General features: G+C 37.7%; 1 protein-coding gene across 1 annotated transcript in view; it reads right to left on the reverse strand.

Annotated features, from left to right (window-relative positions):
* MORC1 (MORC family CW-type zinc finger 1) overlaps window positions 1–20,396 on the reverse strand; it is a 162,134-nt gene that overhangs the window by 44,400 nt on the left and 97,338 nt on the right. The window lies entirely within an intron of this gene.

Raw genomic sequence — 20,396 nt, forward strand, 5'->3', positions numbered from 1 at the left:
GTTGTCTCCACAAGCCTTTTTGGTGGCTCAGCATACAGTCATCCTTGTGACTATTGCAAGAGCACTGATAAAAAGTACAGTCTCTATTTTGAGAGTACAGAGTATATATCAATTATATATACCTTATTATTATAGATGTTAGATTGTTTTGTATTTCTAGGCTGAGAGAAAATTAAAGTTTCCTATTACTAGCACGATTGACTCTTTTTCCATGTACCATTTGTAGGTTTTTGCTTTATGGAACTCAACACTACATTAGCTGATGTGAGAGATTTGTAATTGATACATCTTTATTGTATATTGAAGACTTTAGTTTAATTAAATGCCCTTCCTTGGACATTTAATGTTTTTTCCCCTAGATTTCCAAACTGATATTAAGCTGGGCCACTATACTTGTACATTTGTTTGAAATAACATTTTCAATTTTTCTGAATTGTCATTTTAGATGCATGTTTTGTGTATAGCACAGGATTGAACTTTGCTTTGTGATGTAACCTAAAGTTCCTTGCCCTTTATTAACATAAGGTTTAGGCCATTCATATTTGTTGATACCATATATGTGGTTGGTATTAGTCGTCATATTATTTTATTTTGTTTTTATAATTTTTCTTAAGTTTTTAATGATACGGTCCATTTTCTTTGTTTTACCTGATATAACGCAGGTTGTGGGGTTTTTGTTTGTTTGTTTTTGTTTTTGTTTTTTGCCTAGTGGCTACCAACAATGATAATTTTTTTAAATTTTTATTTTATTTTATTTTTTCAATTTACATCCAAGTTAGTTAGCATATAGTGCAACAGTGATCTCAGGAGTAGATTCTTTAATGCCCCTTCCCCATTTAGCCCATTCCCCCTCCCACAACCCCTCCAGTAACCCTCTGTTTGTTCTCCATATTTAAGAGTATCTTGTGTTTTGTCTCCTTCCCTGATTTTTTATTCTTTTTGCTTCCCTTCCCTTGTGTTCATATGCTTTGTATCTTAAAGTCCTCATATGAGTGAAGTCATATGATATTTGTCTTTCTCTGGCTGATTTCACTAGAGGTAGTATAATACCTTCTAGTTCCATCCACGTAGTTGCAAATGGCAAGATTTCATTCTTTCTGATTGCTGAGTAATACTCCAGTGTGTGTGTGTGTGTGTGTGTGTGTGTGTGTGTGTGTGTGTGTATATATGTATATATATACATATATATATACACACACACACCACATGTTCCTTATCCATTCATCCACTGATGGACATTTTGGCTCTTTCCATACTTTGGCTACTGTACATAGTGCTGCTATAAACATGGGGTGCATGTGTCCCTTTGAAACAGCATACCTGTATCCCTTGGATAAATACCTGGTAGTGTAATTGCTGGGTTGTAGGGTAGTTTTATTTTTAATTTTTTGAGGAACCTCCATACTGTTTTCCAGAGTGGCTGCACCCCCAGTTTGCATTCCCACCAGCAGTGCAAAAGAGATCCTCTTTCTCCTCAGCCTCTCCAACATCTATTGTTGCCTGAGTTGTTAATGTTAGTTATTCTGATAGGTGTGAGGTGGTATCTCATTGTGGCTTTGATTTGTATTTCCCTGATGATGAGTGATGTTGACCATTTTTTCATGGGTCTGTTGGCCATCTGGATGTCTTCTTTGGAGAAGTGTCTATTCATGTCTTTTGCCCATTCCTTCAATAGATTATTTGTTTTTTGGATGTTGACTTTGATAAGTTCTTTACAGATTTTGGATACTAACCCTTTATCTGTTATGTCGTTTGCATATCTTCTCCCATTCCATTGGTTGCCTTTTAGTTTTGCTGATTGTTTCCTTCGCTGTGCAGAAGCTTTTTATTTTGATGAAGTCCCAATAGTTCATTTTTGTTTTTGTTTCCCTTGCCTCCAGAGATGTGTTAAGAAGTTGCCGTAGCCAAGATCAAAGAGGTTTTTGCCTACTTTCTCCTTGAGGATTTTGATGGCTTCCTGTCTTACATTTAGGTCTTTCATCCACTGTGAGTTTATTTTTGTGTATGGCATAAGAAAATGGTCCAGGTTCATTTATCTGCATGTCACTGTCCAGTTTTCCCAGCACCACTTGCTGAAGAGACTGTCTTTATTCCACTGGATATTCTTTCCTGCTTTGTCAAAGATTAGTTGGCCATACATTTGTGGGTCCATTTCTGGGTGCCTGATTCGGTTCCATTGATCTGTCTGTTTTTGTGCCAGTACCATACTATCTTGATGATTACAACTTTGTAATACAGCTTGAAGTCCGGGATTGTGACGCCTCCTGCTTTGGTTTTCTTTGTCAAGATTGCTTTGGCCATTTGGGGTCTTTTCTGGTTCTATACAAATTTTAGGATTGTTTGTTCTAGCTCTGTGAAGAATGCTGGTGTTATTTTGATAGGGATTACATTGACTATGTAGATTGCTTTGGGTAGTATAGACATTTTACCAATATTTGTTTTTCCTATCCAGGAGCATGGAATTTTTTTTCCTTTTTTTTTTTTTTTTTTTTTTTTTTCTTGTCTTCTTCAATTTCTTTCATAAGCTTTCTAAGTTTTCAGTGTATACATTTTTCACCTCTTTGGTTAGATTTATTCCTAGGTATTTTATGGGTTTTTATGCAATTGTAAATGGGATCAATTTCTTGATTTCTCTGTTGCTTCATTGTTGGTGTATAGGAATGCAAATGATTTCTGTACATTGATTTTATATCCTGCAACTTTGCCGAATTCATGAATCAGTTCTGGCAGGTTTTTTTGGTGGAATCTTTTGGGTTCTCCATATAGAGTATCATGTCATCTGAGAAGAGTGAGAGTTTGACCTCCTCCTGGTCGATTTGGATGCCTTTTATTTCTTTGTGTTGTCTGATGTCTGAACAATGATAATGTTATAAAACTCTTATTCTTAGTTCTTTCCATCTTGAGGCAGTATCTATAAGTTTCCTACTCTGGACGAAGATAAAATTTGTTTATTTTGTCTCCTCTCTTTTCTTCTGCTGTCTGATATTTACTGACATTCTCTTTCTCAGTATTTACATCAGTACGGAAAAGTATGCTTAAATTTCAGTGATACTTCTTGGTCTTCTATGACAGACAAATTTTCTATGGTGAACAAATCACCATTCACCTTTCATCCTTGGCTTCTTTTGTTTTGTTAGTTGAATTTCTACATTGCCAGGGCATTTACATTCAGTTTGATACCTAATGTCACATATGTTTGAGACTACAGTTTAACTATATTTATAGCCTATAGCCTATAATTAAATACAGTAAATGATTATATTTGGGTTTTTTGGTATAGAATTTTCAGATGTCTCTTGGCTGGTTGAAATTTGATCTTTACTTGTTTTTCTCAAAAAGGGATTCTTTTTTTCAAAACTTTTTGTTTGTAGGCTTTTTATTTGAAGAATGGTGTGCTGAATATAAAATTCTTGGTTTACACCTCCTTTCCTTGAGAATCTTATAGTTTTTACTTCCTATCACTTGAGGTGAGTTTTTATTTTTGTAGAAAATTTGAAGCCAATCTGAATTTTTTTGTCTCTATAAGTGATTTGATCTTTATGCCTATTCATCGAACCATATTATATTTTACTGTACAGTTGAGTAACTTTTCTAGGATATGTCTTATTGTTGACTATTCTGGGATAGTTTACCCTACCATGCAGTGTACTGTTTCAGATATGTAGCTTCAAGGTTTTTGGTTTTGTTTGAATTAAAAGTTTTCCTGACTTATATCTTTAAAAGTGTGTCCTTCCCTTACTTTTTCTCTGGGTATTCCAATTATGCTAATACTGAATCTCCTTTTTCCACTTCTATTATCATTTTCTTTGTAACTATAAGTAAGCCCTTCCTAATTTCTATTCATTTTATTTGCTTTTTCACATTTATCCTCTATACCAGGGGATTGCAAACTTTTTCTGTAAAGGGCTAGATAGTAAATATTTTAGACTTTGTAGACCACTACGGTCTCTATTGCATGTTCTTCTTTTTTCAATCATCCAATAACATAAAAATTATTTTCAGTCTAAGGGCCATACATGAATAGGTAGTGGGCTAGATCTGGTTAATGGGTAATAGTGTGCTGACCCCCACTCTATATTTCCACTGTGTTGGGGCACCTGGGTGGCTCAGTCGGTTAAGCATCCAACTTCAGCTCAGGTCATGATCTCACGGTTCATGGGTTCAGGCCCTGCGTCAAGCTCTGTGCTGTCAGCTCAGAGCCCGGAGCCTGATTTGGATTCTGTCTCCCTCTCTCTCTGCCCCTCCCCCACTTGTGCACACTCTCTCTCTCTCTCAAAAATAAACATTAAAAATGTTATATTCCCACTGTGTTTATCAGAGTGATAATCTGCCTTTGTAATTCTTTCCAATTGTATGATTTATTTTTCCTATTTCTTCCTTGAGTTCTACCAAATCATTTTTTAATTGCACTGTTTCTTTGTATTTCAACATCTCTTCCTAAATACTTATATTTCTTCTTTGAGGTCTTCCTTCATAAAAATAACTTTAAAAAAAATTTTTTTTTACTAAGTAAAAACTTGTTTCTAAATGTGTGTGTAAAATTTCCTTCTGATCTGTGTCAACTTTTTTTACATTTCCAGCTATATTGAGATATAATTTGATATATAATTCATTGCACATAACTCAAGTGTACAATGTGATAAGATTTGACATATGTATAAAGTCATCATAATCATCAAGAAAATGAACATACTTATCATGCCCAAAAGTTTCCTTGTGCTCCTTTTGGCCCTCTCTACACCCCTTCCTACCCCCATCCAATCCATGGGCAACCACTGATCTGCTTTCTCTCAATACAGATTACCTTCATTTTCTAGAATGATTAAGTGGAATCAAAAATTATGCATTTTTTCTGGTTCTTTCACTGGGAAGAACTATTTTGAAATTAATATGTATTGTTGTGTGGATGAGTGGTTCATTCCTTTCTACTGATGAGTAGTATTCCACTGATTGGACAGACCATAATTTGTCTTTTGGGTGGTTTTAAATGTAAGCTTTTACATTTAAGCTATGGCCCATTTCAAGATAATTTTAGTACTGAGGTAAGAGTCAAGGTCCATTATTTGGGGGACATAGGGCTATCCAAGGGTTTTGGTATCATTTGTTGAAAGGTTGCTCTTTCTCCCACTGAAACGTATTATTCCCTTTATTGAAAAACAACTGAACATATATGTGTGAGTCTATTTTTGGATTCTCATTCTATTGCTCTATTTGTCTCCTTTTACATCAATACCACACTGTCATGATTACTGCAGGTTTATAAGTCTTGAAATTAGGTAATGTCAGTCCACCAACTGTTCTATTTCAATGTTATTTTGATTACTGTTGGCATTGCACATGATTTGGGAACGTTTGCAATTTCTACCAAAAACAAATCTTGCATAAATTTTGACTGAGGTTGGGTTAAGTCTATAGACCAGTTGGGGAGAACTGACATCTTAACAATATTGGATCTGCAAACCCATGAACATAGGTTATCTCTCCATTTATTTGTCTCATGTAATTTTTTCAGCAATGTTTTATAGTTTCCAGTGTACAGGTCTTGCATATTTTTTTGTTAAATCTCTCCCTAAGTATTTCACATATTTTTTAAATTTTTTATTGACTCTCCTTCCTATAGTAGTTCATATATTTTAATGTTACTGTACATAGTATTTTTAATTTTCAATTTCTTGCTGCTAGTATGTAGAAATAGTTGATTTTTATATACTAATTTTGTGCCCTGCAACCTTGCTAAGCTCCCTTCACTAGTTTTAGTACCTTTTTTATAGATACCATCTGACTTCGTACATAAACTGTCACAACTAAAAAGAAAAACAGTTAGCCTCTTCATCTGCAATCTAAATGCCTTTTGTTTCTTTTTCTTACTTTCTTTTTTCTTAGGTTTTTTAATTATTATCTCAAGTTAGTTAACATACACTATAGTCTTACCTTCAGGAGTAGAACCAGTGATTCATCTCTTACATATGACACCCAGTGCTCATCCCAATAAGTGCCCTCCCTGATGCCCACCTGTTACCATTTACCCCTCTTTCCCAACCACCACCCCCATCAACCCTCAGCTTGTTCTCTGTATTTAGGAGCCTCTTATGGTTTGCCTCCCTCTCTGTTTCTGTCTTATTTTTCCATCTCTTCCCCTGTGTTCATCTGTTAAGTTTCTCAAATTCCACACATGAGTGAAATTATATGACATCTGTTTTTCTCTGACTTATTTCGCTTAGCATAATATACTCTAGTTCCAACCACGTTGTTGCATCTTTTTCTTACTTTCTTGCACTGCCTAGAACTTCTTATCTAATGCTGAACTGTGGTGAGAGCAAACCTCCTTGGTTAATTCCTGATTGTAGGAGAAGACAATTTAGTTTTTCACTACTAAGCACAATTCTACCTGTCAGGTTTTTTTTGTAGATTTCCCTTTATCACATTGAGACAGTTTTCTTCTGCTCCTGATTTGATGTGAGTTTTTATCAGAAGTGGATGTAGTTGCTTCTTTTTTGTCGAATCATTTATATTTTACTGGGTTTTCCTTTTTTTTCTTATGGATTCTTATTTTTATGTTATATATTTATATTGTGTCTTGTTCATATTTTACTGGAATCTTTTTTTTTTCTTTTTGTATGACATCTTGTTTAGCTGCTATACTAGCTCATTTCTTAAACATATAAGAGTTAGGATTTCCAGGACTAGATCTTTCCCCAAGTTTTCTATAGAAAGGGAGGACAAGATTCTAGGCAAGTGTGCCCTCCACCCCAAGCCAAACTTCTTTTCTTCTCATCTCCACGCATACACATACACACAGCTTCTGCAAATACAGCTTTTGAGTACTTTCATGTGCATTTCACATCTATTTCTATGAATCAGAGTAAGTCCAGTAGGGTTCTTGTTGCCTTCTGGCTAAAGTAGATGATGGTTAGAGCTTTTCCATCTCCAGAAGTACCCTTTTTCACTAAGAGTATTTGTATTAATTCTTTAGATGTGCTACTGCTAGGCTGTTTCTTCCACTTCTTTCCCCTGCCTCCTGTGGATTTCCTGTAGTATCTTGGCAGCTTCGAGCAGCCCCGAGCAATACTTTAGTATATATGTCTTCTAGTATGACTGAAATTTGAGTTCACATTTTTGTTTTCTGTTTTCCTTGTTGCTCTTAGAAGGCTTCCAGAAGTAGAATAGGAAAATGCTAAGTCTGTATAGCCACATTTATAGCAGAAGTCTCCGATTATAACACTTCTACCTCCCTTTATCATGGTATGGATCACACTTAGTTGTATGCTAACATGCATGTCTCTCTTGATAGATTGGAAACTTCCAAACACATGTTTTATGTGCAATACCTAACAATGTTTAGCACTTTACAGGTACTCAATAAAATGCTGATGATTGAAAAGATAAAGAGATGCCCCCGGAGCCCATAGCTCATCTATTCCACACAGTTGAAACACTGACACAAGCTTATTCTACATGCATAATACGACTACTTCTCACTCTTGTTGGATATTATCGCCTCTTTGAGATGCTTTGCATTAAATGCCTGTATACACTCTCTTCCAATGCTTGCATCACCCTAGGATGAGTTTTGTTCCTGATACCGCAAAATGGATTGAGCTTAGGCTAGTAACACTATATGTATGATACAGTTCTATTATTTAGGTTTGTATCATTTTGGGTACTGGCTTAAAGATCATCACTTTTTGCTATATAATTTTATTGTAATGACTTTCAACCTCTACTAATCACATCACTAAACTAAGATTGTGAGTAAACAAAAACTTTTATAAATTCCATAAACTTTCCTCTTCTATATTAATTTCAGAGTTGTGTTTCCGCAGAACTTTAGACATTACAGAAAAACACAGCAAAAATTAAAATGTCTCAACTACACTTTGAACAGAAACACATCAATAATGCTAGTCAAATAAAATATTTTAAGGCGATACAGAAGCCAATACCAGACACTGAAATGACCTCCAGATGCCAGTAGTAATGCCTCCAGATGAAGGCAAAATTCACTCATAATTGGAAAAACACAGTAGTAGTTAGGGGAAGAGGCATTCAAAGATAGCCACACTGAATATCTTCCTTTCGCTGCATGGCTCTATATCCAGAAAGTTTCACTACAGTCAATGAATCATTTCACTGTATCTACAGTAAAGGTACACCATATCCTTAATATGTTGGGTCCAATTCTCTTACGAGTCCTGTTTTATCTTTCTCCTTAATTTCATCACATACTTCACCGTGGAATTCCAGGAACTGCTCAAATTAAGTGAACTTACACCGATCTTTCTGTCCCTTAAACACTATCCAGCTCTGAAATCCTTTTGCTTCCTTATAATTTACAGTTCTTCTATTTCTCTCAGGATTATTAATGTTCTTCATAGCTACTGAAACTTTTATTCCTTCAGTTCTTCTCTTTTCTCTCAATCTGCCACACCCCCTCTTGGCTTCTTTTCCATTCCCCATTCTGCCTGAGAAAAACAGTTCATCACTTCAGCTATGCTTGGCCACACCCAACACAATAAACCCCAGCCTTAAATCAATCAGATCATTGATCATTTTCCCCGTGTGCTCAGCAATTTCAGGCTGTAAAGTTTGCATTACTGTTGAAAACACACCATAAAAAAAGACCTGGTTCTCATCCTCTCTGGACTTATTGTTTTATTCATCCTTGGTTAGCTTCTGTGCCCCTTGACAAAGGTTGTTTCAAATCTTCATCATGCTCTGTACACAAAGCTTGCCTCTTTCACCATCAGCAGATGGCCCTGACTCTTCTTTAGAAAAAAACAAAACTAGGTATTAGGTGTGTATGAACCCCTTGACATTCTCTCCCACAATCTCAGAGGGAAAAAATGTCTCTCCTCTTACCCTAACTTAAACTCTCTAACTGCGTCCAAGTAATCCTTCCTGTCTTTGCTGAAATCTTTCTGTATCAGTCAGGCCTCACGTGTGCTATGAGTCTCACTGGCTCCCTTCTTAGTCCAGAAACATTGTCAAACTTCTCCTAACTACAAATTTACCTCAACCCTACCCCCCTAACCCTCTAGCTACAACCCTTTATTTCTCTGCCCCTTCAATACAAACTTTCTTTTAAGAGTAGTTTATTACTCATGGCTCCCACTTCTTTCCTTTCTGACCCCTCAACCTACCTGGCTTCCTCTCTGAAACTTACCTCATTTATCTGAGCAGTGGCCTTTAAATAAAAACCAATGGATCAAGACAATGAGAAGATATGCCACAGACTTGGAGAAAATATTTACACAAGAAACATCTTATAAACAATGGTTATCCAAAATATATGCAAAAAGCAAATCTCTTAAAATTCAGTCAATAACAATCCAATTTAAACATAAGCCAAAAATCTTGAGAGTTCACCAAAGACACACAGATGGAAAATAAGTATATTAAAATATGCTCCACATCACAGGCCATCAGGGAAATGTAAATCAAAACGACATCGCTGCGCATCTATTAGAGTGGCCAAAATCTAAAACATTGAACACCAAATGCTGGTGAAGATGTGGAGCAACAGGAGCCATTGTTCACTGTTGGTAGGAAAGCAAAATGGCACAGCCACTCTGGAAGACAGCTTGGCAGTTTCTTAGAAAGCCAAACAGACGATCCAGCAATAGCGCTTCTTGGTGTCTGCCCAAAAGAGTTGAAAATCTACATCCAAACAAAACTTCCACATGGATGTTCATAGCGGCTTTATTTAAAATTTCCCAACCTTGGAAGTAACTAGGATCTACTCTGGTAGGTGAACGGATAAACTGGTGTATCCAGACAATGAAATATCATGCAGTGATAGGAAGAAATGAGCTATAAAACCATGAAAAGATATAAGGAAACTTAAGTGCATATTACTACGTGAAAGAAGCCAATCTAAAAAGTCTACATACGATTTATGACTCCTCCTACACAACATCCTGGAAAACACAAAACTATGGAGACAGTAAAGAGATCACAGGTTGCCAGGGGTTGAGTGGAAAGAGATAAACAAAGCACAGAGTAAGTATTTTTAGGGCAATAAATATATTCTGCATGGTACTATGACAGGTATATGTCATCATCCATTTGTTCAAACCCATAGATTGTACACCAATAGTGAACCTTAAGGATCTATGGACTTTGGGTAATTATGACATGTCAAAGTAGGTTCACCAATTATAACAAATGTACCCCTCTGCTGGGGGATATGGATAATGGGGGAGGCTATGAATAATGTGTGGGGGCATGGGGTGTATGGGAAATCTCTGTATCTTCCTCTCAACTTTACTGTAAACCTAAAACTACACTGAAAAACAAAGAAAATCTTTTCTAAAATGTGGATTTAGTGCAGTGCCCGGATCATAATAAATACAGAGGTAATACTTGCACACTTAATTTAATAATTCAGCAGAATTAAAGGCAAAAGACCAAAACAAAACACGAAAAAGTAAGATTAGAAAAAAGTTTTCTAAAGCATTAAGACAAAAAGTAGGGTATTTTAGTTTTATCTATCAAAATATCTTCTGTGGAGACAGGGATAACATATAATTAGCGAACTAAAATAAATTGGCACATGTTAAGTGTGTTAAATGAAATTGACCTTAATGAAAAATGTTACTAGTTCCTCCAAAAGTTTTCCCTCCTTAATTAGCGACAGGTATTTCTACTGATAGATGCATTTCTACTAATAGATGGATGAAGATTACTTATGGAATTGACCTATAATTCTTTAAATATAGTTTTTAAAATCATTTATATGCTTTTTTATTTTAAAAACCCATTTTTACATCTTTAATTGCATATTTTATAGAACGGAAATCTATATAACTGTTAACCTGCTTTAAATTCTGTCTCATTTACTTAAGGAGTAGCTGTTTACTAACAACAGCATTTTTTTAAATCATCACCATCATCTCCAGACTTCAAAGAATCATTATCAGCCTAGAAATCTTGCTAATATCAGTTATTTATTTTTATATGACACTTATAAACTCTCCCAGAAAGACTCTTAAATTTCTTTACATGTTTGGAAAGCCCTGAAAATCATAGACTGAATCAGCAAAAGCTGCATAAGATGAAGTGTCAGAAAAGCGGAAAAGCTGAGGGATCCTCAACCCGGGAATGTCTGTGGTATCTAGGAATCATCTGGGGAGCTAAGTAGAAATGCAGATTCCAAGGCTTAAGTCCCCAAGAATCTTGTTCAGTCAGTCTGGCAGATCCCAGGGAATCCGTATTTTTCAAACATGTGACATTGTCATTCAGATGGCCCAATCATCACAGACTCACAGACCTGGAAGGCTGAGGAATCTCCCTTATAATAATATCTGTGCTTTGTGATGCTACAGAGAAAATACTTTTATGTATCCATACCATCAGGGCTTTCTGATCGAATTTTGCTAAAACTTGAGACCTGGGATAGAATAACAAACCTAGGAAATTAATTTATGACTAATTATTAGTGAGAGAGCATCTCCAAAGAGATTTACCTCCTTGAAGGTATGTGTTTACATTTTGAGGGAGGAATGGAATTGGAGACGGTGTGGACATTGCCTGGGTTGTAAAGGCTGGAGAAGTTAGTCTTATCTTGCCCTAGAAAGACTTATTTATATTTCAAAGGGAAGAGTAAGAATTCAGGATCCCTCCCAAAGAGCAAAGGGTTACATGCGTATGGAGGGGAATAGACAGATGGCTGTTTCTCTCCTATATAAACTTCCAGATTCTCCCCTCCCCAACCCCCCTTTCAGAGTTCTTTACCAGGAGTACAAATTCTGGTATATGTAGGACAACATCTGATCTGACTCATCTCATCCATTGCTTCAGGGATACAAATTAGGGCAAATGGGAATCAGCGCAATTATTTGCTATAATTAAATAATAATTTTCTTTGCTCCAGAAACCTCATGTTTGCATTCAGAATAAAATTAATAAATATAGATATTTAAAACTTAACAGCTTGCAAACAAAGATGGCAATATTCACACGCTCTAAAATTGGATGGGTCTTTGTGAACATCCAGCTTAATCCCCTTCTTTTTACTGAGTTAGGGGATACTAAGATCAAGGACTAGAGACTTCAGGCAGGCCTGAGGTCTGCTGCTTTTATAAAAAAGAGCTGGGACCTGCAGTTAAAGATCCTGACACCAGGCCAGTGCTGCCTACCACATTCAGCTGCCTCCACCATCTTTAAAGAGCCCCTAAAGGGGCGCCTGGGTGGCTCAGTCGGTTAAGCGTCTGACTTCGGCTCAGGTCATGATCTCACAGTCTGAGTTCGAGCCCCGCGTTGGGCTCTGTGCTGACAGCTCAGAGCCTGGAGCCTGCTTCAGATTCTGTGTTTCCCTCTCTCTCTGACCCTCCCCTGTTCATGCTCTGTCTCTCTCTATCTCAAAAATAAATAAAACATTTAAAAAAATTTAAAAAAAATAGAATAAAATAAAGAGCCCCTAAACATCTTCCCTCTATACCGTCTTCCAGAGAGATCACTGCCCTCCAAATCTGCCTAATAGAGACGGAGTTCCTCAAAAAGAAAAATTATGATTGCTGTTAGCTATTAATTTCTCAATTTCTCCCACGCTGAAGAGCTATCAATCCAAACTGAAAGCAAGATATCAGAGAGGTTCAAACAGCTTTGAAATAAGAATCAATCTCCTATTCTAAGTGTATCTGTATTCCTGTCTTGTTTATGTGACTTAAGCCAAGAAAGGCACATGCCTGATTAACAGTAAGGGGTCTGGAGCTTGACTGTGTCAGATTCTCTGGCTTCCTAACTCCACTTGGCAAGTTCCTTCTCTGCACCTCAGTTTTCTTTTCTATGAATGAGGAATTATAAAAGCATAGGAGTGTCATAGGGTTTAAGTGAGTCAGTACACTTACAGCACCTCTAACAGTGGCACATTATAAGCACTATGTCATTCAATCCTTCCATTCATCCTTCTCCTTTAAACTCCTCATCTATTTAACGTGTGCAGTTAATCATTCAGAGTAGTTTTAGAATTCACCAAAATATATACGATTATGGAAATCTTGGGGAAGAAATTGAAGAGGAGAAGGGAATTGGAAACCCAAAAAATATGCAATTATCATTTACTACAAAAACCCTGTGGCAATCAAATGGCACAGTATATGCAGAAACAAGTGGCAGATAAACCATGAAGCAAATGAGGCTTTGGCTTCAGGACCCCTCTTCAACACAGACCCCTTCCAAGGCTCTGCCCCCAACTTCATATTTATAAATTTTGTGATTTATTTGACTGGGGGGAGGGGCACGAAACTATACAAACCTCAAGGTCCAAAAAAACTAGATCTGCCTGTGTTCAGAAACATTTTAAGTAATAGTTATTTTCAAATGCCAGGAATAATTACCAGTGGTCTTGGCTAGAAGACCTCCTTGAGGATTCTCTGAGTAGAGGAAGGATGATTCTAGACCATCAGAAAGGAAAGGTCATAGCAAATAACAATTAATTCTCTGGATCTGGATTAGAGCCCCCAGGTGTGTCAATACACCACCCTGTGTAAGAAGGCTGGGTCTGGGGCGCCTGGGTGGCTCAGTCGGTTGGTTAAGCGTCCGACTTCGGCTCAGGTCATGATCTCGCAGGTCCGTGAGTTCGAGTCCCGCGTCGGGCTCTGTGCTGACCGCTCAGAGCCTGGAGCCTGTTTCGGATTCTGTGTCTCCTTCTCTCTCTGACCCTACCCCATTCATCCCCTGTCTCTCTCTGTCTCAAAAAATAAATAAATAAATAAATATACGTCAAAAAAAAATTAAAAAAAAAAAAGAAGACTGGGTCTGGGCAAGCAAGACTGACTGAAGAAGGGCACGGTTAAAGCACTTGCTGGTTAAGGACAAGGTAGAAAATAGAGATTACATCTGAACTTCACTCAAGCCTATAGGAGTTAGGCCAGAGGAAGGAACCAGACTCAAACCAAGAATACAATCAGGTAGAAAAGGCTTAACAACGATAAATCAAGAGGCATAAGATGTGGGGCCAGACTTCAAAATCAGAACAATTGTGGAATACAGTTCCTTAAACTGAACTGAAAATGTGAAGCTGGGTCCTGAGTAAGAGGGGAGATTAGGACTAACAAGATGAGAAATGAGATTCAAGCTGAGAGGGAAAGATTCAGGAGTGGATTCCGGAGTGTTGGTGCTCAGGGGTACAGATTCAGAGATACCGGGTTCCTTTAGAAGGGACCAGTGAGTAGCCTGCTTTGGAAGGAAGCCAAATATCTGTACCTCACTCTGAGCAGTGAGGAAACAGCCCCCGCAGTGCTTCCAGGGTACCAGGCAGCCTCTGATTATCCCTAAAGAGCATGCACACTAATTGAGAACTGGTTGTACATGCAGTTCAGGTGCCCAAGAAATTTTTATAGGGCAGAGATCTAATAGGTATACTTGCACTAAAATCCAAATTAATATTCCCTCCAGTGAAAATCATTTCACACGACACACCTGAACGTCTACTCTCTCCATCTCTGTAGATGTGAACAGGAATGACTGACATGCAGAGTGTGGGATGAAATGTGGCAAGACTGCCTGCCCTCGTCAGTAGTCAAAGCTACTTCTGTCCTTCTCAGAGCAAGAAGTTCCCTTTGGACTCACATTCCTATTGGTCCTCAGCAGCTGCACTGGTCATGTTTGTGAAACCCAGGAGCAGACAATAGATGGTATTTCTCGGTCCCAATCTTCAGGGCATAATAGGGTGACTTATGAAGTCAGGAAGAGGGACTGTCCTGGGCCCCTCAGACAACACTGCTCCCTGAAGGGGTTCTGCTCTGGCTGTTCTGATGTGCATCTAACTACTGGCGCTGTCCCAGATTGCTTAGTAAACCACAGTGTTGTTCTGTCATGTAGTGTGACATCAGCTCCTCAGGAAAAGACGAGTTAGAAAATAATTTGGACAGGGTGTCCGGGTGACTCAGTCAGTTGAGTGTCAGACTCTTGATTTCGGCTCAGGTCATGATCCCAGGGTCATGGGATCGAGCACCGTGTCGGGCTCAATGCTCAGTGAAGCTTAAGATTCTCTCTCTCCCTCTGCCCCTCTCCTCTGCTTGTGTTCTTTCTCTATAAAATAAAATACAATATAATAAAATAAAATAAAGATGAAATGAAATGAAATGAAATGAAATGAAATGAAATGAAATGAAATGAAATGAAATATAATTTGGACAAGCAATTCAAGTTAAGAAGGTGAACATCTTCTGTTGGACATCTATTTTACCCAATAATGAGCCAGGTGTGGTGGTGGAGGTATACAAGAGAAAGAACATGTGATATCTACCCTCAAGGAACTTCTAAACTAGTTCAACATAAACAATTCACTTAACGTCTCGTTTGCTATGCTGTGAACACAGGGCCCACAAGTGTGAATATATTATGCATTATCCCTTTCGGAAAAACAACACATCACCACAGAGAAATGAGATCTTTGTAGCAAGAGTAATAAAGTAAAATATTTCAACTACAGTGAATATAATAGCTTCTTGTTAGACAAGGGTCTTTAGGTATCATAAATTTTAGATCATGGCAGTTTATGTAAGAAGACTGAAAAGTACTCTTGATGAATAAATATATTTTCTAAGGCATCTGTCTCCATGGTTATAGAGATTTGAAATCTCAGCATCCTACACAATAATGACACATTTAAAAGATTAAATTCTAAATGGGAAAATGCATTCGTACTCTTCATTACAAAGTTGTGTTCAGATATGCCATTTCAATTTGAAAAACACAGCTAAAAGTTCAGGAAGCCTTTCTTGCTCCACATTTACTGCTAAAACAACCAATGTGGGAACTGTCAGATTATACTATTTCATTTTTTTGTGTCCACGTGAGCACCACAAAAGAACAGAATGCTGTTGCTGGAATTCCTTTTTAACAGGCATGACATTTTACACAGGCTCTTCACTTGATGCAAAGACCATGAACATGACAAATTAAATCCAAATACAGTCTCTGTATTCCCATCCAAATGCCACACCTTATTTTGACCAAGTGTAAGAACATTTTGGTCTCCAAAATGTACACAGAAAGTGTTAAGTCTAACTTTTGTAGAGTGAACCAACTCAACCAAATGAAAACTAATTATTTTTGTACCTATTTGTGAAGAGTTATGCATAAATCAGATTATTCCTTTAACCTTTCATTCATTGTTTGGTAAATACTTATTACGTTGAAAGGTCCAGGCCTAGGTATTTTGGGGAACGCAAGGATGAATAAAAATGGTCCCTTCTTTCTAAAAGTTTATAGTCTAATATAGGAGACAGAACAGATACACAAATAACTATTGTACCAAGTATAAAGTAAAACATGTTCTAAGAAAGACCCATTAAGGACAAAGAGAACTGGAAAGAAGACATTTTTACAGGGAGAGAATGAGAAAAGACTTCATACAGAGAATGATATTTTTAGATCTTGAAGAGCTAAAAAAGAGACAAAGTCCACTCCAGACCAAATGGAAGGATCATAGGCACTCAGAGCAGCATGGAAATGGAGAATACACCTAAGGACTAAGGCCAACTCAGGGCAATTCCCATAGAGGGGAAGAAACTACAGATGACCTCTGAACAACACAGGGGTTGGGCCGCCAACCCCTACAGAGCTGAGAATCTTCAACTAACTTTTGACTCCCCTAAAACTTAACCACTAATAGCATATTGTTGACTGGAAGCCTTACTGATAACAGTCAAATTAAAACATGCTTTGTATGTTAGATGTATTAAATACTGTACTCTTACAATAAGTATACTAAAGAAAAGAAAATGTCATTAGTTAAATAAGGAAGAGAAAATACACTTACTGTGCTCTACTGTATTTATCAAAAAAAAAAAAAAAAAAAAATCTGCACAAGTGGACCCGCGCAGTTCAAATCCATGTTGCTCAAGGGTCAACTGTACTGCCAGGAAAGCAAAGAGAGTCAGATTAGAGAGAGCCTAGAGTGTAGGATAAGAAATTAATATTAGTCAGAAAATACTCAGGCAGAAAGACCTACAGGATGCGCAAGTGATACAGCACACACCACAAAAACACGTATGATATAAATACAGACTCATTAACATTATTTATGTACAAAGGGGTAAATGTAGAGTAGGCTTTATTCAGGGAATCAAGTTATGATCTGTGTTCTAATAACTGAAGGCATTAAGTGGATTTAAGGTGGTACCAAAAAACCCTGAATGAGATGTACCGAAAGCTATATTCCACGTGCATGATTATGATGCAATCGTCCTTATGACACAACGGGAGGTAGATGAAAATCTAACCTGTGACTTAAAACGCATAAAGGGGCACACTTGAGGAGTAGAAAGTTTCTCAAATGCAGAGAAACTGATTTTGTAACTCTATGGCTTTAACAATTATTGTCTAGGTTTACTGACAAACAGAATAACAATTATCCAGATAACACACCACATAGTAGCAGAGCCATCAAGTGACACAATGAAAATGAAAATGCTTTATCGTTTGGCCAGCAGGTGGCACTTGTCACTTGCTATAGAAACAGCGGGTAATGTGGAATGAAGTTGAAACATGGAGTTAGGAACAGATTATTCATTCATCTATTCAGAAAGGAGAAAGAGTGGAATGGGCGTTTCAGAAGCACAATTTATAAAGAGGGTTTTGGGTTGCTGACGCAGCTTATGAACTGTGTACACATAGTTCATTAGGTATTTTCCTAAACGGATATTTTGCAACGTAGCGGTCTGTTGCCTTTGTAAATGTTCTTATGTCCTTTCTGTCTGTATTCAACCTTATGAGAATGTGAGCAGATCCGTGTTGACATTAGACAAAAAGGAAACAAACTCCAACTTTATCATTTAAAAATGTGCAATTGATTCAAATTATTGAACGCCTTTGAACTTTACTTCCCTCTTTTGCTGTAACTGATATGACTGCTATGTTGCAGGGATTACATAACATACCAACTGTGGAAACGATATCTGTGGACTTAGCTACTTCATTTTCTCCTAGAGGACAAGATCTAACCATTGAGACACCTCTTTTACCAGAACAGTTTTCTGACCCACTGTGAGTATCCTCTAGCTCAGGTAGGCGGTACTCCTAGAGGTTAGTCACTCATCATACCGGTAGGGTGTGTGAGAAGTGGACATGAGCCTGTAGCTCCGGTACCATCATACTCTCTCTCCTACAATTATTTTACCACTCCTGGTTGTCAGTGATACAAAACCCAGAACCACAGAATCTAAGATCCAGAAAGGTCTTTGATTGACCTAGTGAACTTTTCATTTTCCAGATCAGGATGCCTTCAGCCATGAAAGATGAAATACAAGAGAACACAAAATGGGATGTGCAGATTTAGGTCATTTTTATATTTGCTTCCCAGTCTGGTCAGCGCATAAGTAGGCACTAGTAATGGGAGGCAGGGAGGGAGAACAAGAGGCGGGCAAACCATAATTACACGGCATGTATCTTATTACTTCCCGATATTGAATGAATGGGCACCACCAGTAGACATAGTGAATCACAGTCATACACTAACCAGTTCCTGATTTTCCAGTGATATCTACCCCACACCTGAATCATGTCTGCACTTCACCTGAATGGCACTAAGGCCCTATTTTTCTGGGCACCCTTGCCCATGTTATATTCTAACAGAACTTCATCTGAAAGGTGGTCAGGAAGAGAGTAATTCACAATGACTATTGGGCAGTTTTGAGTCTTGTTTCTGGCATCTGGCAGCTATCACCAAAATACAGTTTTTTGAATACTTTCATGGGTTATTTTTGTGAAAGGGGAATTGAGGTCACCTTCCAGAGGTCTTCTATTCAGCAATTACCATATTTTATAATGAGTTACACAGTTTTTAAAAGAGAGACATGTCACACAGATGCTGAGTCTATTTTTTAAAATACATAAGTTTAGCATGTAATTTAGAGGATTGGCACCATGAAGGAACAAGTCAGTGCTAATCTCCAAGTCTTCGTTTATAATGTTTTTCTCACCTAGAATGCCTGCCCGGTCATTTCCCTCTCTTCACCCTAAATAAACTTCAAGACACAAGTTAATTGCCGTTCCTTCTTTTTTTTTTTAATTTTTTTTTAATGTTTATTTATTTTTGAGAGAGGAAGAGACAGAGTGCAAGCTGGGGAGGGGCAGAGAGAGAGAGGGAGACACAGAATCCGAAGCAGGCTCCAGGCTCCAAGCTGCCCACACAGAGCCCGACGCGGGGCTTGAACTCACGAACCTTGAGATCATGACCTGAGCCAAAGTCAGATGCTCAACCGACTGAGCCACCCAGGTGCCCCTGCCATTCCTTCTTTGAACCTTTTTTTGACTGAAGCTGCCCCACTATCTCCCTGTAATAAACCTCTATCGTAGTTTCAGTTATGATCAGACAAATACTGAACTAGTATTATGTTACAGTGGTTACTAATTTTCTTTTTTTTTTTTAAGTTTATTTATTTTGAGAGAGAGAGAGAGAGAGAGAGAGAGAGAGAGAGAGAACCCCAAGCAGGCTCTGTGCCACCAGCACAGAGCGCATTGTGGGACTTGAACTAATGAACTGTGAGATCAAGACTTGAGCTGAAACTAAGAGTTGGATACTTAACCAACTGAGCCACCCAGGCACCCCTGGTCACTAATTTTCAAACAGCTGTTAGACTTGGTCTGCAAAAGAACTGTTTATTATCTGAACGTGTGTTCTATTATTGATTCAACAACTATTTATTGAGTACTTACTACTTGCCAGGAACAGTTCTCGGTAACAGATTTACAGTAAACAAAACCAAGGTTATCCCTGAGCTCACAGAGCTCAGGCCGTGGTATTAGAGTTACTCTGTATTTCCCACAATGCCTAGCATGGGACAGACCCAAAGGCAAGTGTGTGCTCAATGATCACCTCAAAATTAACTGGTTGCCTACAGCTGGTGAACCTTAAACAAAGCTTTCCTTGATTAGCTCCAAAACAGGGTCAGCTAAGGGCACTGAGTGTTGAAAGTGAGTTGAATATGTTAAGATTATTTTCACAAAAGAGGACGAGGAGGGTGAGGATTCTTACATCCTTTGAACTGATGGCCACTAGTCTCTATGCAAGTACCGCTAAACTTCTTTGTTTAAATTTAAAACAGACTGAATCTATAAACCTGGATCAAATTCGTTATGAAAAACTCAACTACCAAGAAAGAAAGAATAAGCAGAATGGATGGCCCAAATGTTACTCCAACAGCTACCATCAAAATCTCTACCTTAGTAATGAATAAAAGAGCCAATACTAAACAAACAAAAGGGTAATTTAAGTCTTTGCAACTGGCAACTATTACTATCCAAGGGTCAGCTCTGACCTCCATTGGAAAGAAAAAAGTATCCAGAGACTGCAATAAAGATAGAATCAATTCAGGATATGCTGTCTGTCTTCACAAATCTACAGGAGTAGTAAACAAGAAATGAAAAACAAATGAAGACATTCCACA

Source organism: Panthera pardus, unplaced genomic scaffold, assembly GCF_024362965.1.
Source record: "Panthera pardus isolate Hobbes unplaced genomic scaffold, ASM2436296v1 HiC_scaffold_16, whole genome shotgun sequence".
Taxonomy (NCBI): domain Eukaryota; kingdom Metazoa; phylum Chordata; class Mammalia; order Carnivora; family Felidae; genus Panthera; species Panthera pardus.